The sequence below is a fragment of the Marmota flaviventris genome, chromosome X, assembly GCF_047511675.1.
Source record: "Marmota flaviventris isolate mMarFla1 chromosome X, mMarFla1.hap1, whole genome shotgun sequence".
In the NCBI taxonomy this organism is placed as follows: domain Eukaryota; kingdom Metazoa; phylum Chordata; class Mammalia; order Rodentia; family Sciuridae; genus Marmota; species Marmota flaviventris.
The window spans coordinates 78149079-78165867 of NC_092518.1; the positions used below are offsets into that span (position 1 = coordinate 78149079).

General features: G+C 34.7%; 1 protein-coding gene across 3 annotated transcripts in view; it reads right to left on the reverse strand.

Moving 5' to 3' along the window:
- Diaph2 (diaphanous related formin 2) overlaps positions 1–16789 on the reverse strand; it is an 870804-nt gene that overhangs the window by 794602 nt on the left and 59413 nt on the right. The window lies entirely within an intron of this gene.

Sequence of the window (16789 nt, forward strand, 5' to 3'; positions counted from 1 at the left end):
AAATATGGGAGCTCAGGAAGAAAACAAAGATAAAGGAAAAAAGTTGTTCAAATACATTATTTGTGAAAATAGTGTGCAGCCCAAAGCAGAAAAAAAGGACACAATATTAAGTGAATATTACTGAGTACAGCACAAAAATTCATCTATTTCTGCTTTCAAAGCCCTGTTGGAAGGATCCAACTTTGAATACCTAAATATACCCCCTTTATTATCAAGAGGGTAAATTCAGAACATGATTCAATATTAGAAAACATAAATATTACTTATTTTCTCTTGTAATCCTTAAGCCTGAGCTTGTCTTTAACCAATGGTTTCCAGAGTACAGAGATTACATAAAAGACCCACTGGGGTTTAGGAAATAATGTTATTCAAAAAAGAAAAAAAAAGGAAAAGAAGACTTACTGATATTTCACAAGAGTAACCACTAGATCCCTCATTGGATCCACAGGTTCAAAAGGTACATGAGCTTACAGGAAAAGTGGTGTATGTACAATGAATATTTATTTTCTGTACTGCAGCATACTGCAGTTGACATGTACCTGGTTAATGGATTTATTGATTATTTTATCTAGTTTTAACTCAATTGACCCTAAAGTTATGAAAAAGTAGCTATAAATGATTCCTACAAAGGCAACAGACTGAAGATAGTAATACCAATAATGCAAGTACAAGGGAACAAGAAAATGTTAGACTGCTATTTCTCCTACTCATAATTCTGATTCTTTTATCACACAGCAAAAATAACAAAAATCTAAGGCTAATAAACTGCAAACCCACAAGATTGAAATTATTAAGGTAACTACTTAAAATACGGATGCATATCAATCATCTGTGATAACCCTCACTTTATGTACATATTATACTTTAAAATGTTAGCTAATGATGGTATAAAGCCACCTCAAATTAGCAGGCTATTTAAAATCCAAGCATCCAGAGCATGAATAAAACTTCTTCAATTTTCTCAGCAATAATTAGAATCATGTGATAATCAAGCACCTTATTGATACCATATACACTTAATGACACATGCTTAGAAGCTTCTTTGGAATTTTCTTTCTTTAATAGCAAAAGACAAAAGGTCCCATGGCATGGAGGAAACATTTGGTAAAATCAAATGAAATAATACATACAAAACAGCATAGCAGTCAACTAAAATACATCCCTTGTCAGCAAATACTGTCAGAAGACACACAGAAATCATTGCTGAAAATTTGCTAAAGCAAGCATTAGAAAAATTACTCGATGTGGGAGGCTTACCACATAGCTGGATGAAAATACAGGGTTGTTTTTTAACAGCTTATAGTATCTGCTATATTGTTTCAATAATGGAATAAATAAACCACTTTTGAGTCACTGATAGGACAACATAACAGAGAAAACAGACTTCCAAACTTAATTATTCTTTAACAAAAGAAATTTTATGGAAAGTGGGCAGGATTCTTGAATAAGGTAGCCCAACTTGTAAAATTCAAGCCAGAATTTTAAAGAATACAGAATGCTACACAGTCAAAATTGTAGCTCTTTTTTTAAAAAAAATATTTATTTATTTTAATTAGGTACATATGATAGCAGAATGCATTCTGATTAATTGTACACAATTGCAGCACAACTTTACATTTCTATGGTTGTACATGATGTAGCATCACACCGTATGTGCAGTCATACATGTACCTAGGGTAATGATGTCCATCTCATTCCACCATCTTTCCTGCCCCCATGCACACTCCATACCCTCCCTCCCCCTTTGTGTAGCTCTTTAAAAAAAATCTTTTAAAATAAACCAAGGTATTTCAAATACAATAGAACATCTACAATATTTTGAAATGAGACAGGAAAGGAACATGAAAACATTTTGTACCTTACAAAAGATATCTCTGGTTATCTCAAAGCCATTTAAAACCACTGAAATTTAGCATGACTTAGGCGTTTATCATTCACACAAAAAAAGATAATTAATAAGAAAATAACTTCTTTCAACAAACTTCACTGAAAAAGACACACATTGACAACGGACACCATCCCCCTTCCCAGATCAGTCACCTCCACCCTTACTTCGTCTTTCTTCCTGGTGTTGGATATATTGTCTGAAGCAGCAACGAATAGACAAACATGAAGATAAGGTTCAACAGATTAAAGACAAGGAAGAAAAAATGGAAAGAGCCCATTTCTCTCATGACATTTGTTGAAGACACGTTTGTTCACTAAAACCCATTTTGAACCCATTTATTTAAAACCATAAAAATGCAACACTCCGGATTCATTGTAAGAGAAACTATCATCAACAAAGAAGGAAATTTACTAGTCACAGTTCAGCAGGAAACATTTACTTGATTCATGAATTGGACTGATGAAAGTTAATACTATGATTTAATAAGTGTTGCTAACTATGTACTTGCAACTATTCGGATCTACGTATCTTTGTCAGATTTATGTTCAACTATGAAAGACATTAAGCCAAATATCAAAATAAAATGATCTTGGAACTAAACCTTCTAATTGCTGCCTGTTTTTAAGCAAGACATAAAAAATATTGACACTACTCTCACTAAAACATTATTAACCATGACAGCAAAGGCTTTTGTATGATTAAAAAACAAACTCATTTTCAATCATTTTTTAAAATCTTGTTCATTTCATGTTTCTCACACTTTATTATGTCTACATTTTATAATGTAAATGATATTAGTATATGCATATGTATATAATTTAAAATACTGGGGTTACTTGCTCAAATGTGTGTGAATATACACACATAATACATATACATATATATGAATTTTATATATATGTATGTGTGTATATATATCTATATTTTTTTAGAGAGAGAGAATTTTTTAATATTTCTTTTTTAGTTTTCGGTGGACACAACATCTTTATTTTTTTTATTTTTATATGGTACTGAGGATCGAACCTAGTGCCCCGCGCATGCCAGGCGAGCATGCTACCACTTGAACCACATCCCCAGCCCAATATATCTATATTTTTAAAGTATACACACACACACACACACACACACACACACACACGAAAACAAATCCCCCACCATGGGGTAAGAAATCAAAATGTTTAGAGACTAATGCACTAGTCCAGAGACTAGGACAATTTTGGGGTAAATCTCCAGATAGTAAATGTTTTAGGATTTACAGGTTATACAATCTTTGTCTTTGTACTCAATTCTACAGTAGCACAAAGGAACCCTAGAAAACGCATAAACAAATGGATGTGGTTGCATTCAACAAAACCTTTTTGTGGACAACTGAAATTCACATAATTTTCATGGGCTCATAAACAGTTTTCTTTTTTGCTAATCACTTAAAAATATAAAAACCATTCTTAGCTTGCAGGCCAAACAAAATAAAACCCTTGTGGCAGCAATAATATCTTTGACATCTTTACATCCTCTATGACTAGCAAAGTGTCTGGCATTTGGCAGAAAGCCATCAAATAAACTTTACCATGACATGGAAACTTGCCTTTGCTTTTTCTTCTTTATAATTCCACCCACCTATGCTTCTATATGTCACCCCTATCATCATAACAAGAGCTACTTTAAAGTAGGGATTTTCTTTGAACTCTTCAGAACTTGAAACAGTACCTAGAGCTGGGGATGGAGCTCAGTGGTAGAGCTCTTGCGTAGCATGCACACACAGGGTCTAGATTCAATCTGCAACACCACAAAAAAAAAAAAAAAATTAAAAACAAGTTGCTTATAGAAGGCCTTGGACTTTGACAAACTAAATTGTTCACACTATAAGGACATTTTTATGCCCCAATTAAGATTGATAATTCAAAAGTGACACTCAGTTTCAGTTTGTTTAGATTTTTTCTGCTTCCTTCCTGAGCCCCTGCACAGTATTACGTACCCACCAAAGTAGCCTATTCATAGCTATTCTAGTATTACAGAAATCATTTCTTTACTTGTCTCCCTGACTAAACTCCAAACTCTCTAAGGGAAAGGGAGATATTGTATTCATCTTTATAACTCCAGCACTACCTAGCACACTACACATATCAATAAATGGTTGCTGAAATGCATTTATAGCAATAAATATTGGCAGGAACTTTTTAAACAGAAGTATTTAAAAAATATTTCTATATATAAACATAGAACACAGGCAGTGAATTTGTGAAGTTTACCAGTGACAGTAAATTTTCAAACATGCTTCTTTGAATTCCTCTTCCTAGAACTCCTATTCTACTATTCCCTCAGCTGTAGACCTTTGATGAGGAACATACTTGGTAAGGAAATTTAAAATTGAGTCATATTTAGTTACCTTTTAAATCTGTTTTCTGGATAAGTTTTGCTCCTTCTTATTTTTTCTTAAAAGTCTGTATGAGAAAATAAAATACATTGTCCAGAATAATGCTGGCATTACAACAGTCTAATAATATGAAGTAAGGATACTAGGAATGTAAATGTAACCAGTGGAAATTATGCCATCTAGACAATTTCTGAGAATCTGACCATTTTTGACAGCTATTTCTATGGCTGATTATAGACTCTAAGACCTGGTTTACTATAATTTAGTTTATGGTAGTTTAACAGTTAATTAAAAGTACTTATGCTCAAAGCACTAAAAGTTCTCATCCAAGCTAACCAACTTCTACAAGACTGGTGTTGGATTAAAAAGAAACCTGTAATAACAGTCAAGAGAGAACAAGTATACTTGGGTTAAAGTACAACACCTGCTATCCAAAGAAAAGGGAAAATTGAGAGAACAAAAGTTAAAAACCTTGAGATTATTTATGAGAGTTCTAACAGATGGAATAGCGGATAATTTAGCATTTAGTGCATATAATTATACTAAAATTGTTGAAAAACATACTGCATTAATATAAATCACTGAATAGAAAAACATGTAAGAACAGGAATATAACTCAGTGGTAAAGCACTTGCCTAGCATGCATGAGACCCTACTTTCCATCCCCAGCACTGCCACATACAAAAAAAAGTTTAAAACATGAAATTTCATGTGTATTCACCTATGAAACATTATCTTTACTACGTATATATTAAATGAAATTGCCTAGAAATCACAAATCATTTCTAGCCTTATCCACTTGCGTAAGAAAAAACTATTTAATTACCTGTATTAGAACACAGTCCTTACTGACATTTCTATATGAATCCAATGTTGCCAAGGAAACCTAGGTACCTCCACTGATAGACCAGACCCTTGTGATAGCTAATAGAAATCAAATTCCAACTTGAACTCCCAAGAAGTTCTTGTGTGTTTATATTTTTAATGTTTAAATGGAAATCTCTCAACTCCTCCATACTCCCTCCCAAAAAACAAAGGACTCTGCCTTGATTCTGTTTGTATAAAAATAAGTTATACTATTAAATGTTTAAAAATTCCCAAGCAGTATATTCAGTATACAAAGTTCAGTTATTCTTGGGAAGCTCAAAGCTATGAAAACTTTAAATGCTGAATCACTATAAAATGCAGCATTTTATTAATTTTCTTAGATTTAAAGTGAACAGTGGAGAGATTTCTTTCAATCTTAATTAAGGGCAATACAGAATATTTCTGGTTAACATGAGAAAGGTTAAAAATATGAACTTCATTTAATTTAAGTTTGGGGTTACAAATTATGTGTAATACCACTATAGTTCAGTCACCTTTGAAAGTTACTAAATCAATAATGTTGAAGCAGTGCCACAGTCTGGCTGGGCACAAATGCCGCAGTCTGGCTGGGCACACAATCACGAGCCACCACACAGCTTGTAGATTCAAACAGCAACTCTTTATTCCCGAACTCAAACCAGCAGTCTACAATCACGTTCTGGGGAAATCCACGTTCTCTGCCCAAATCCACGTTCTCTGCCCAAATTCACATTCTCTGCCCAAATTCACCTCCACTGGGCTTCTATCTCCAAAATATACTGTCTGAATCCCGTGAGAACTCAAGGGGAACTCGGGCAGCAGGATACGCCCTATTCCCAGCAGGAATAATCTTAAACCTTAAACCTGGAACCTAAACTGGGAACGCCCTAAACACGATTATCTTAAAACCGGGAACACCCTAATCTGCCTTGATCCTTGAGCAAGGTCACCTACATTCAATGTCGCTGCAACATGTCAGCAACATGGGGTACGCTGGCAAGGAAATTGTCATACCTACTTGGCTAATGGCTCCCAGCATCTCCCCCCTTCTGATTAATTAAACAACAAGCAATGTGGCTTAAGGACCGTGCCTGGTAGGTTGTCCAATTCAACATATGGTTCTTACCTGTCATCGGAAAACTGACCTTTAGGCGTCAGCCTCCTGTCTTAGGTTGATACCACTGCAATTGAATCATACCCGTCACTGACTACCGGTCCAGCATACAGCCATACTTGTGGATAGGTCTATGCACCAGTGGGGGGGGTGAGGTTCTTTGCCTCACCTCTGTTGGCCCCCAAATTTGGCCTTGGTGCCAGTGGGGGAGTGAGGTTAATGTGGCTTATGGACCGTGCCTGGTAGGTTGTCCAATTCAACATATGGTTCTTACCCGTCATCGGAAAACTGACCTTTAGGCGTCAGCCTCCTGTCTTAGGTTGATACCACTGCAATTGGATCATACCCGTCACTGACTACCGGTCCAGCATAAGCCATTGGCCCCCAAATTTTAGACCATCACTAGCAGAAGGGAGGAGGATACAGAAATGCCACGACACCAAGCCAATTGACGGCTCCTTGGGAAAAAATTGCATCACTGGTGACACCATCAGCAAAGATATGTCAGCACTACCACAATTAACATGGGGTGCGCTGGCAAGGAAATAAAAATTGCATCACTAGTGACACCATCAGCAAAGATATGCCAGCATTACCACAATTCGCTGCACCAAACAATAGTTACATAGTCCAGGCAAGTTCTGCAAGCAGTTCAAAGCGGAGGAATCTATCAATATGTCCATTTCCTCCCAAAGTAAGTTTCCTCCCAAAGTAAGTTGACTCTTTGATTGAGCATTACTTGTTGAGTTCTTCACCGGCACTGGGATGGAGATAGGAATTCTGGCAATGATGCTAAAGAGACATTATCCTGAAAAGAATTATTAAATATAATGAAAAGGAAAGGTGAAAGTAAACAAACAGATCTGTTAACCTACTTTAAAAACAATCCTTAACAGCCTTTTACCTAATTTAAACTAGTAAACAAACAGATCTGTTAACCACCTTTAAAAACAATCCTTAACAGCTGTTTACCTAATTTAAATTAAACCATTTAAATCACGTGAATAAAAAAAAAATAATAATAATTCGGATCCATTTTTTCATGAGCGCTCCTCATATAAGAAATATGGACATACGCACATACAGACATACAACACAAAACACAAGAGTGTACACAAACGTACAACACATAAGAAAATAGTAAAGGCCTTGTAGCTTTACCTAGGTTAAATCTCCATTGCAATGTTTAAAAACTCCACAGTCAAAAAATAAAACTGATCAGAAAAACATTAACCTAGGTTTGTATGAGCTCAAAAAATAAAAATAGAACCTTATGATGTGGAAAAATGCAATAATAAAATAGCTATTGAAAAAAGCATCCTGGTTAATCACTGTCGCAGATGTAAGAATGGCCAAGCTGGAGTTCTGGATATCAGCTGTTATGGATTTGAGTCAAATCATCTTCTTTTCGATCTGTAGAGACTGTTTTAGTTAATCTCTCTGGAATCCAAATGGGCTGCTGTTCTCCCTGTGGAAAAACACAAACAGACCCCCGACTCCAGACAATCACTGGGTCAGGACCTTTCCATTGTCCTGTTAGAATATCTTTCCAAAGTACTTTAGCCTTATGTACATTTTTTGGATACATATGCCTTTCCGCAGCACTAAGTCCTGATGAATCTAAATTTTAAAAAGTTTAGGGTAAAAAGGGTTATTTTAAGTTTATCTTTGGGGGATATATACCCCTTTCAAATTCCCTCTTTTTGCTTTAATAAGTATATGTCTGTATCTAATAGTTGTCTTAGCTTCTTGCATTTTCTATCTGAAATACCTTTACTTGACATTTTCAACCATTTTTTCTTATTTCTATCTTCTAGTTTTTTTTTTTTTCCTAAGGTTTGTATATTTACCCTTAGTTGCTTATTTTCCTCCTAGTTTTTTTTTTTCTTCCTATTTTGTGGGTTTAAAATTTTTGTCTTCCTACATTTTTTTATCTTTCTACATCTTTTCTATCTTTTTTTGTTTTTAACTTTCTATACTTCTGTCTTTAAAGTTTTTCACTTTAAATTTTTAATCTTCTTTATCTAAATATCTTTTATCCCATTATCTTCCCATTTTTTTTTAAAGTAATGCCTTTAAGATTAAGCTTCTTTCCTCCATCATGAAGGCATTTTAACCACCTTCAATTTAACCTTTTAAAGCCTTTTAATTATCATCTATACTGTACTTTTAAATGTACTTTTTCACAACCTACAACTTCACTATTTTAAACGAGGTTTAGATTCTGTTTAAATTGCTTTAATGTTAGTTTACATGGCTGCCCTTCAACCAAAGGCTTTTTTTCTTTAACTCCATTGAGAAGCTTTGTCTCAATCTGCCATGTACAAATACCTTTTTCTTCTTTCTTCCTTTCTCAAGCTTTTAAAGTAAGTCTAGTTTCCTCAAAATCTTTTTAAATGGCATTTTACAACTTTTTACTTTACCACACAGAGATTATCTCATCTAGAAACATTTCTTTTTCCTTTAACCTTTTATATTAAAATATATTTTCACATCTTGAATCTTTTTCTATCTCTTTTTTAACCGTTAACCCTTTTTATAAATTCACATTTTGAAACAACTGTTATAAAATTTCTGATTTAGACAAATTACTCCACTTTAATAAGATGAAAGACTTTCATGTTTTTTATAATACTATAATTGAAACCCAACTGAAAATTTTTCTACTCTTTGTATATAAATTACACATGATAGAATCTTAACACTTAGTAACCTTGTTTTAGCAAAGACACAGACACAAAGCAATATTAAACATTTTTCCATTTACCAATTTATGAAAACACACATAATGTTTAAATATATTACCTTATGGGACTTAATAAGTAAAGAGTGGTTGCTCTTTCAACATTTTAGCTTTGTAAATTAATCAGAACGTTGTAGAAACCAAGATCTTAGACAAGTGTAGCAAACAGAACTAGCCATCTCTTTCTTGTTGAAGAAAAATCCTTCTACAGGATACCATGATGGTCCCATTGATATACATAAGAACTCCTCTTTAAAAGGCCATGTGCTACATTTTTGTATTGTATCAACATATGTCCTAACTGTTCTTGGTCTCACTGGGGTGCCTCTTTCCTCTAACAATTTCTCTTCCTCGGAGGTGAACAACTTCAAACTTTGAGCCAACCATTTTCCCCAGTTTGCCTGAGAAAGTTCTAGGGATAGGCAGCTTGAAACAAAAACAAGATAAATCAAAACAATAACACATTGTTTTTTGAGTTGGTCACCCATTCTTTCGCTCTTCCTCAGGGGCGAGCAATTTCACTTACCTCCAAGCTTCAGAAGTTCCCCGTACGAGCCGCCAAATGCCACAGTCTGGCTGGGCACAAATGCCGCAGTCTGGCTGGGCACACAATCACGAGCCACCACACAGCTTGTAGATTCAAACAGCAACTCTTTATTCCCGAACTCAAACCAGCCGTCTACAATCACGTTCTGGGGAAATCCACGTTCTCTGCCCAAATCCACGTTCTCTGCCCAAATTCACGTTCTCTGCCCAAATTCACCTCCACTGGGCTTCTATCTCCAAAATATACTGTCTGAATCCCGTGAGAACTCAAGGGGAACTCAGGCAGCAGGATACGCCCTATTCCCAGCAGGAATAATCTTAAACCTTAAACCTGGAACCTAAACTGGGAACGCCCTAAACACGATTATCTTAAAACCGGGAACACCCTAATCTGCCTTGATCCTTGAGCAAGGTCACCTACATTCAATGTCGCTGCAACATGTCAGCAACATGGGGTACGCTGGCAAGGAAATTGTCATACCTACTTGGCTAATGGCTCCCAGCAAAGCAGTATTGTTTTCTTCCTGATAACTTTACCCACTGGTGAAGATTTGAAAAACATGACTCTGGGAAGAAGGGAGTAGGACCCTATAAAAGTATCATTTACTCCATGCAGGTAATTATATCAACCATATAAAAACAATGATATATTTGAATTCTTGAAAGTTGTTTTTTTGTTTTTTGTTTTGTTTTGTCTTATTTTTTGTTTTGTTTTGTCTTATTTTTTTGTTTTGTCTTATTTTTTGTTTTTGTTTTGATACCAGGGATTTAACCCAGGGGCATTTTCCCAGTGAGCTACATCCACAGACCATTTTTATTATTTTTGAGTCTCACTAAGTTGCTTAGGGTCTCACTAAATTGCTGAGGCTGCTTTGAACTTGCAATCCTCCAGTCTCAGTTGCGGGGATTACTGGCATGTGTCACCATGCGCTGCTGAAAGTTTTAATATAAGAACCATTTCTCAATTTTCAAACAATTGTTGGTGACCATACTCTAAGCACAAAATTCAGTTTACAAACTAAAGGTGGCACATTGTTTACTAAGAAGCCAGTGTTCTGTAAAATAAATAATCACCTAAAAAATCTCAGATTTGGGGCTTTAAATCTGTCAGCAATGACCATTGGTACCATTACTCAGAAAGTCTGTCTATAATTGCTTCATTGAGTATCTACAATATGAAGTGATTTATCAATGCATGGAACAGATGTCAGAGTCAATGGAACATTAGTAATGTACTAAAACATCAGTAAAGTGAAACTGAGCCACTTAGATCTTTTACTTAACTGGATTCATTTCAGAATTTTCCTTAAGTATAAAGAATCAAGTGATTTTTAAAATGAGGTATTACTAATTAAATAAAATAGTTAATGTTCTTAAAACTTCCATCCTGCAGTTAATTTCAGACACAGCCATGTATAAGAACTATTGTTGGTAGTTATACTCTTCATTCAACAAGAGATTCAATGATCAGAGTAAGGTAGTTATATTTGAATATTGTTTTTCATTAATTTTTTCAGCAAGTAAAACTTTCATGAAAACATATCATTACCCAGAAATCCCAAGTAATAAACTGTATCAGTAATTTTAAGGTAATTTATTTCTTGTCAAGCATCTCATACATTGTTTTTGTGTATAATGTCCTGCTATTTGATTCAATTATTTAAATGTTTTACATCTCAGAGCATGTTAGGCTAAAACATGGATATAGTATTTAGGCCAAATGGTCTAAACATTGTATGATGGTTCTCTAAAGTCTAAAAAAGCCAATCACCAGGAACAGCACAATAAAGGGTAACATCAAGAGACTCAAGAGAAGCAAGGTTGCCATCAAATAGGACAAGAACATCTTTTACATTGTTTGCAGAAGGAAGGACACCTACAGGAATGAAATCAAAAGGGGAAATTTTGTATCTAAAAATCTACTACTGTGTTTTAGAAACAAAATGACTTAAGTGCCTTCTACCAATCAACTGTGATAATGACATTTTATCAGTTTTCCATTACTAGATTGTTGGCCTCTTTCTTTTCAATTGATGCTCTGTAAAAAGTGATTACAGATAACTTTCTGTCATCAGTAGGAAATAATCTACCCCAGGCTGGCTTTACCTACCACTCAATGTACCTGTGAGTTGCTTTTTATTTCCACACAGTATGTATGCAAGAAAAACATATCAATTTTATATGTAGCTTAAATAAAACACTATTAAATGTAGATGCTATAAAAATGCCAATGGTTTAGATTTGAGTTCCAGCTCAGCTATTAGGCAATTTACAGAACCAGTTTTCTAAGCCTCTCTCTAAGCCTCAATTCCCTTATCTGAAAAGGGGGGATAACAATGTTACCTACTTTGTGGCACTGTCATAAGGATCAACTGAAATAATACATGCAAACTGTTTAGTTACATGCCTGGGTCATAAGTAAACATAAACTATGCTTATTCATAAAATAACTTTTTCACTGTACATCAATGATTTTCAAACTAAAAATAATACCTCATATACATAACGTTCAAGTAGACTTTTCTCAAATAAGAGATATAATCCTTAAAATCTTTCCTTTAATATTTTGGTTGTTAACTTTAAATCACAGCATATTTCTTGATATCCAACTCCTGTTATCCTATTATTTAAAATAATATATTCATTAATAAATAATGAATGTTTCTGGTTTTGCTGTTATTATCATCACTGTTTTGGCAATTAAAATAGAACAACAGTGATAAACTGAGGGAATCTAGGTGATCAGAAAATATTGGCAATTGAAGAAATAATGAAACTTATTTGAGAATGGGAGGGAATGTTTGTTACAGACCTTTATAATATTTATTTATTATAAAATAATATATATATTCAAAAACTATGTATTTGATTTTATCTTTATCCATTTATGTATAAATAAGGCTTAATTGACAAAACTGTATGTCATGATGTATATCAATGACCAAATCCAGCTAATTAACATATGGATTACCTCATATAGCTATCAATTTTGTGTTGAGAACACTTTTCATCTAATCTTAGCTTTTTTCACAAATACAATATATTATCAATTATAATCACCATATTGTTCAATAGATCTCTTGAACTTATTTTTCTTAACTAAAACTTTGTATCCTTTTACCAACATCTCCCCAATCCCTCCCCAACCACCCCAAACCCTGGTAATCACCATTCTACCCTCTATTTCTATGAGATCATCATTTTTAAACTCCATATATGAGTGAAATCCTAATATTTGTCTTTCTGTGCTTGACCTGCCTCATTTAACATAATGGAAACTAAAATTATAAATAGATATAATAATCTCACACATGTTAGAATAGCTAGTGTGGAAAAGACAAAAGATAAAAAGTGTTGGCAAGAATGTGGGAAAAAGGGAATCCCCTACACACTGTTAATGAAAATGTTAATTAGTACAGCTATTATAGAAAATAGTATGGAGAGTCCTAAAATTTTTAAAATAAAACTACCACATGATCCAGCAATCCCACTACTGAATATAAATAAGTTTTTAGCCAATATACAAGTTTATAATATGTGAGTATATGGTTGATAATAACATTAATGAGATCCAACAAATTAAAGTATAACACAATATGATAGTACCTGAAAGATATCTTTTCTTGATATCTTATTCCCAAATTTCCATGAAAAGAAAAATTCCCATTAGGGAAAATGTGGCACCAAGTTGTACACTTCTTTACATCACATTTATAAACCCAACAAGCAAATCTTTTTGAAAATATCCCACATTTATAGAGGAAAATGGTAATTTTCTGAAGAAACATTAGAATGAACATTTAAAACACAATACTGCACACAAATTGAAAATGACCAGGATTCACTGTTGCTTAGGGTTACAATCACATCAAAGCCATAAGTGGAACTGAATCATAGTGAGCAAGGGAGGAGAGTAGAAGAAGATATCAAAGAGGTAAAAGGAGAGACAAGATCATATAGTGCTTTATAAGCTATTGTATGTACCATGGCCTTTATTTTTTTTTCTTTTCTGCACAGTCTTTTTTAAAATTAATTAATTTATTTATTTTTAAATTTTATTATATATGACAACAGAATGCATTACAATTTATATTACACATATAGAACACGCTTTTTCATATCTCTGGTTGTACACAAAGTAGAGTCATATCCTTGGTGTCTTCTGACCCAGCTATCCCTCTCCTAGGTCTATACCCAAAGGACTTAAAAACAGCATACTACAGGGACACAGCCACATCAGTGTTTATAGCAGCACAATTCACAATAGCTAAATTGTAGAACCAACATAGATGCCCTTCAGGAGATGAATGGATAAACAAAATGTGGTATATATACACAATGGAATACTACTCACATTAAAAGAGAATAAAATCATGGCATTTGCAGGTAAATGGATGGAGTTAGAGAAGATAATGCTAAGTGAAATTAGTCAATCCCAAAATCCAAATGCAGAATGATTTCTCAGATTAAGGATGCTGATCCATAATATGCTGGGGTGGGGATGGGAGGATTAAATAAACTTTTTTAAAATTGTTTTTGTATTGTAGTTAGGACACCATGCCTTTGTTTCATTTTTTATGTGGTGCTAAGGATCGAACCCACTGTACCTTACACACACATGCTAGGCAAGTGATCTACCACTAAGCTACAGCCCTAGCCCCACGATGTGGAACAGAGAGCCCTGATAAAGATTTAGGAGCCAAGTAATATGATGTTCATGCTTTAAATGAATATTTTTTCTGTTGAGAATATATTATAGAGGATCAAGGATGGAGGCAGAGTGACCAGTTAGGAGTTCTGCTAATCCTAATAGTCTTACCACTGTTGTAGCAATCCAGATGAGACTTCAAAAAATATGGTACCAATAGAGGTGGTAAGAAATGGTCAGATGTTGTAAGTTCCTTACTTTGAAAGGAGAGATAATGGAATTTCCTAAAAGCCTGAATGTCAAATGTGAGAGAGGAATAAAGGATACCCCATTTGGGGCCTGTGAAGATAGATGGGCATACTGTCAACTGTAAGGCAGAAGAATTTTAGCTAGGCCCAGTGGCACACACCTGTAATCCCAGCAGCTCAGGAGGCTGAAACAGGAGGATTTCCAGTTCAAAGCCAGCCTCAGCAACTTATCAAGGCACTAAGCAACTCAGTGAGACCCTTTAATCTAAATATAATACAAAATAGAGCTGGAGATGTGGCTCAGTGGTCGAGAGCTCCTGAGTTCAATCCTCAGTACCCCCCAAAAAATGAGGGGAAGAATTTTAGAGAAGATTTCGAGAGGAATATCAGCAGTTCTGTTTTGGCTATTATTCTGAGAGATCTTTTGAACATCCAAGAGAGATGTTCATTACAAAGTTAGACATATGAGTCTGGATTTGTGGACTAGGGTGGAGAAAAATTGAGAATTATGAGCATACAAATGAAATTCAAAAGACATATAACTGGTTGCTATCATCAAAGATTGAAGATAGAAAAGAGATAGAGAAAAGATGTCCAAGAACTGATCCCTGAGCCAATATTTACAGGTTAAAGACATAAAAAGGGATCATAAAGAAAGAATGAAAAGGAGAAGCCTGAGAGGTAGTAGGAAAACAAATATGTGTTGAGGGAAAAATGTGCTTCAAACAGGGAGAGATTGATCAACTGAATCAAATGCTCCTGATGTGTCAATTAAGATGAGAACTAAAAACTTACCATGGGATTTAGCAGCATGAAGATCTCTGTTGACATTATAAAGGCAGTTTTGGTGAAATGGTAGAAGAGGAGCATAGTTGGAATGAGTTCAGAAGAGAAAGTGAAAAGAGAGGAATTGAAAACAGTGCATATAAGTAAAACTATTGTGAGAAACTTCATTTCAAAGTAGAGTAAATAAACAGAGAGGTAGCTGACAACAGAGATAGAGGGAATGTTTTAAAAGAAGGGACAGCATGTTTGTATGCTGATGGGAATTGTAGAAAAGAGAGGAGAAGGTCACTGAAACAATGTTTGAGTAAATAAAAGGGAATGGGATGGAACAAGTGGAAGGACAGAGACATGAAAAGTTCATCTATGATGACAAGAAGCAAGGCAGACTACTTGAGTACAGATCCTAAAAGGTAGGCAGGTGTGGTGGTAAAAGTCTATGGATGTTCTCTTCTGATTCCTTCAGTTTACTCATTAAGCAACAAGGTCATCAGCAAAAAATAAAGATGGGGGATAGTTCAAAGGTTTAAGCAGCAAAGATGGGAAATAGTCACCAAGGAGCATAGTTGAGGGAATGGAATAGGGACATATAAAATGATCATCTGAAAACATAAGGGGTTTTGGAAAAGGCATCTCTTTCAGAATTTTTTTATATATATTTTTTAGTTTTATATATACCTTTATTTAATTTATTTTTTAAGAGAGAGAGAGAGAGAGATTTTTTTTAAGAGATTTTTTTTAGTTTTCGGTGGACACAGCATCTTTGTTTTATTGTATGTGGTGCTGAGGATCAAACCCAGGGCCGCGCATATGCCAGGCGAGTACGCTACCGCTTGAGCCACATCCCCAGCCCAATATTTTATTTATTTTTATGTGGTGCTGAGGAACAAACCCAGTGCCTCACATGTACGAGGCAAGCGCTCTACCCAACGAGCTAAGACCTCACTCAGCCCTCTTTCAGAATTATAAATAGGGCAATACTGGATTAGAATAGGCAAAACCTGGAAGATGGGAGGAAGACCAGTTAAAAGGCCATCTTAGTGGCTACAAGAAACACAAGAGGAAGATTATCTGAACTAGGGCAAGAACAGCTAGGGGACAACTGAGGACACACAGATGTCAGAGTTATTATAAAAGCAGAACCAATGGGATTTGGTAAGCAATTAAAAGTGACTAAGAAAAATGAATGGAGTAGAAAATGGTCCCACAGTGGTGAGCTTAAGACAACTGGAGTATGGCAAGGCCACTGATAAACTCGAATGTTGCAAAAAGTAGTAAACAAAAGGATCAGCAGATTAAAGCTGCAAGAATTATTTTTGAGTGAAGAAAGAAGAATTAAAAAGATTAAAGTGCTAATAAACAGTCTCCAGGACTGTTTCTATTTTTATTTCCACCATTTTTGAAAATTAAGATAGGACAACAGAGTGGTAAACTGAGGAACATCTAGGTAATCAGAAAATACTGGCAACTAAAGAATAGGGCTTATTAGATAAAGGAAGGAAATGCTTACAAATGTTATAAAGTTGTTTATATAGAATTTACACTGATGAATGAGACAGAAATTTAAAATAATGAACCATGGATTTGGAGCTCCAGTTC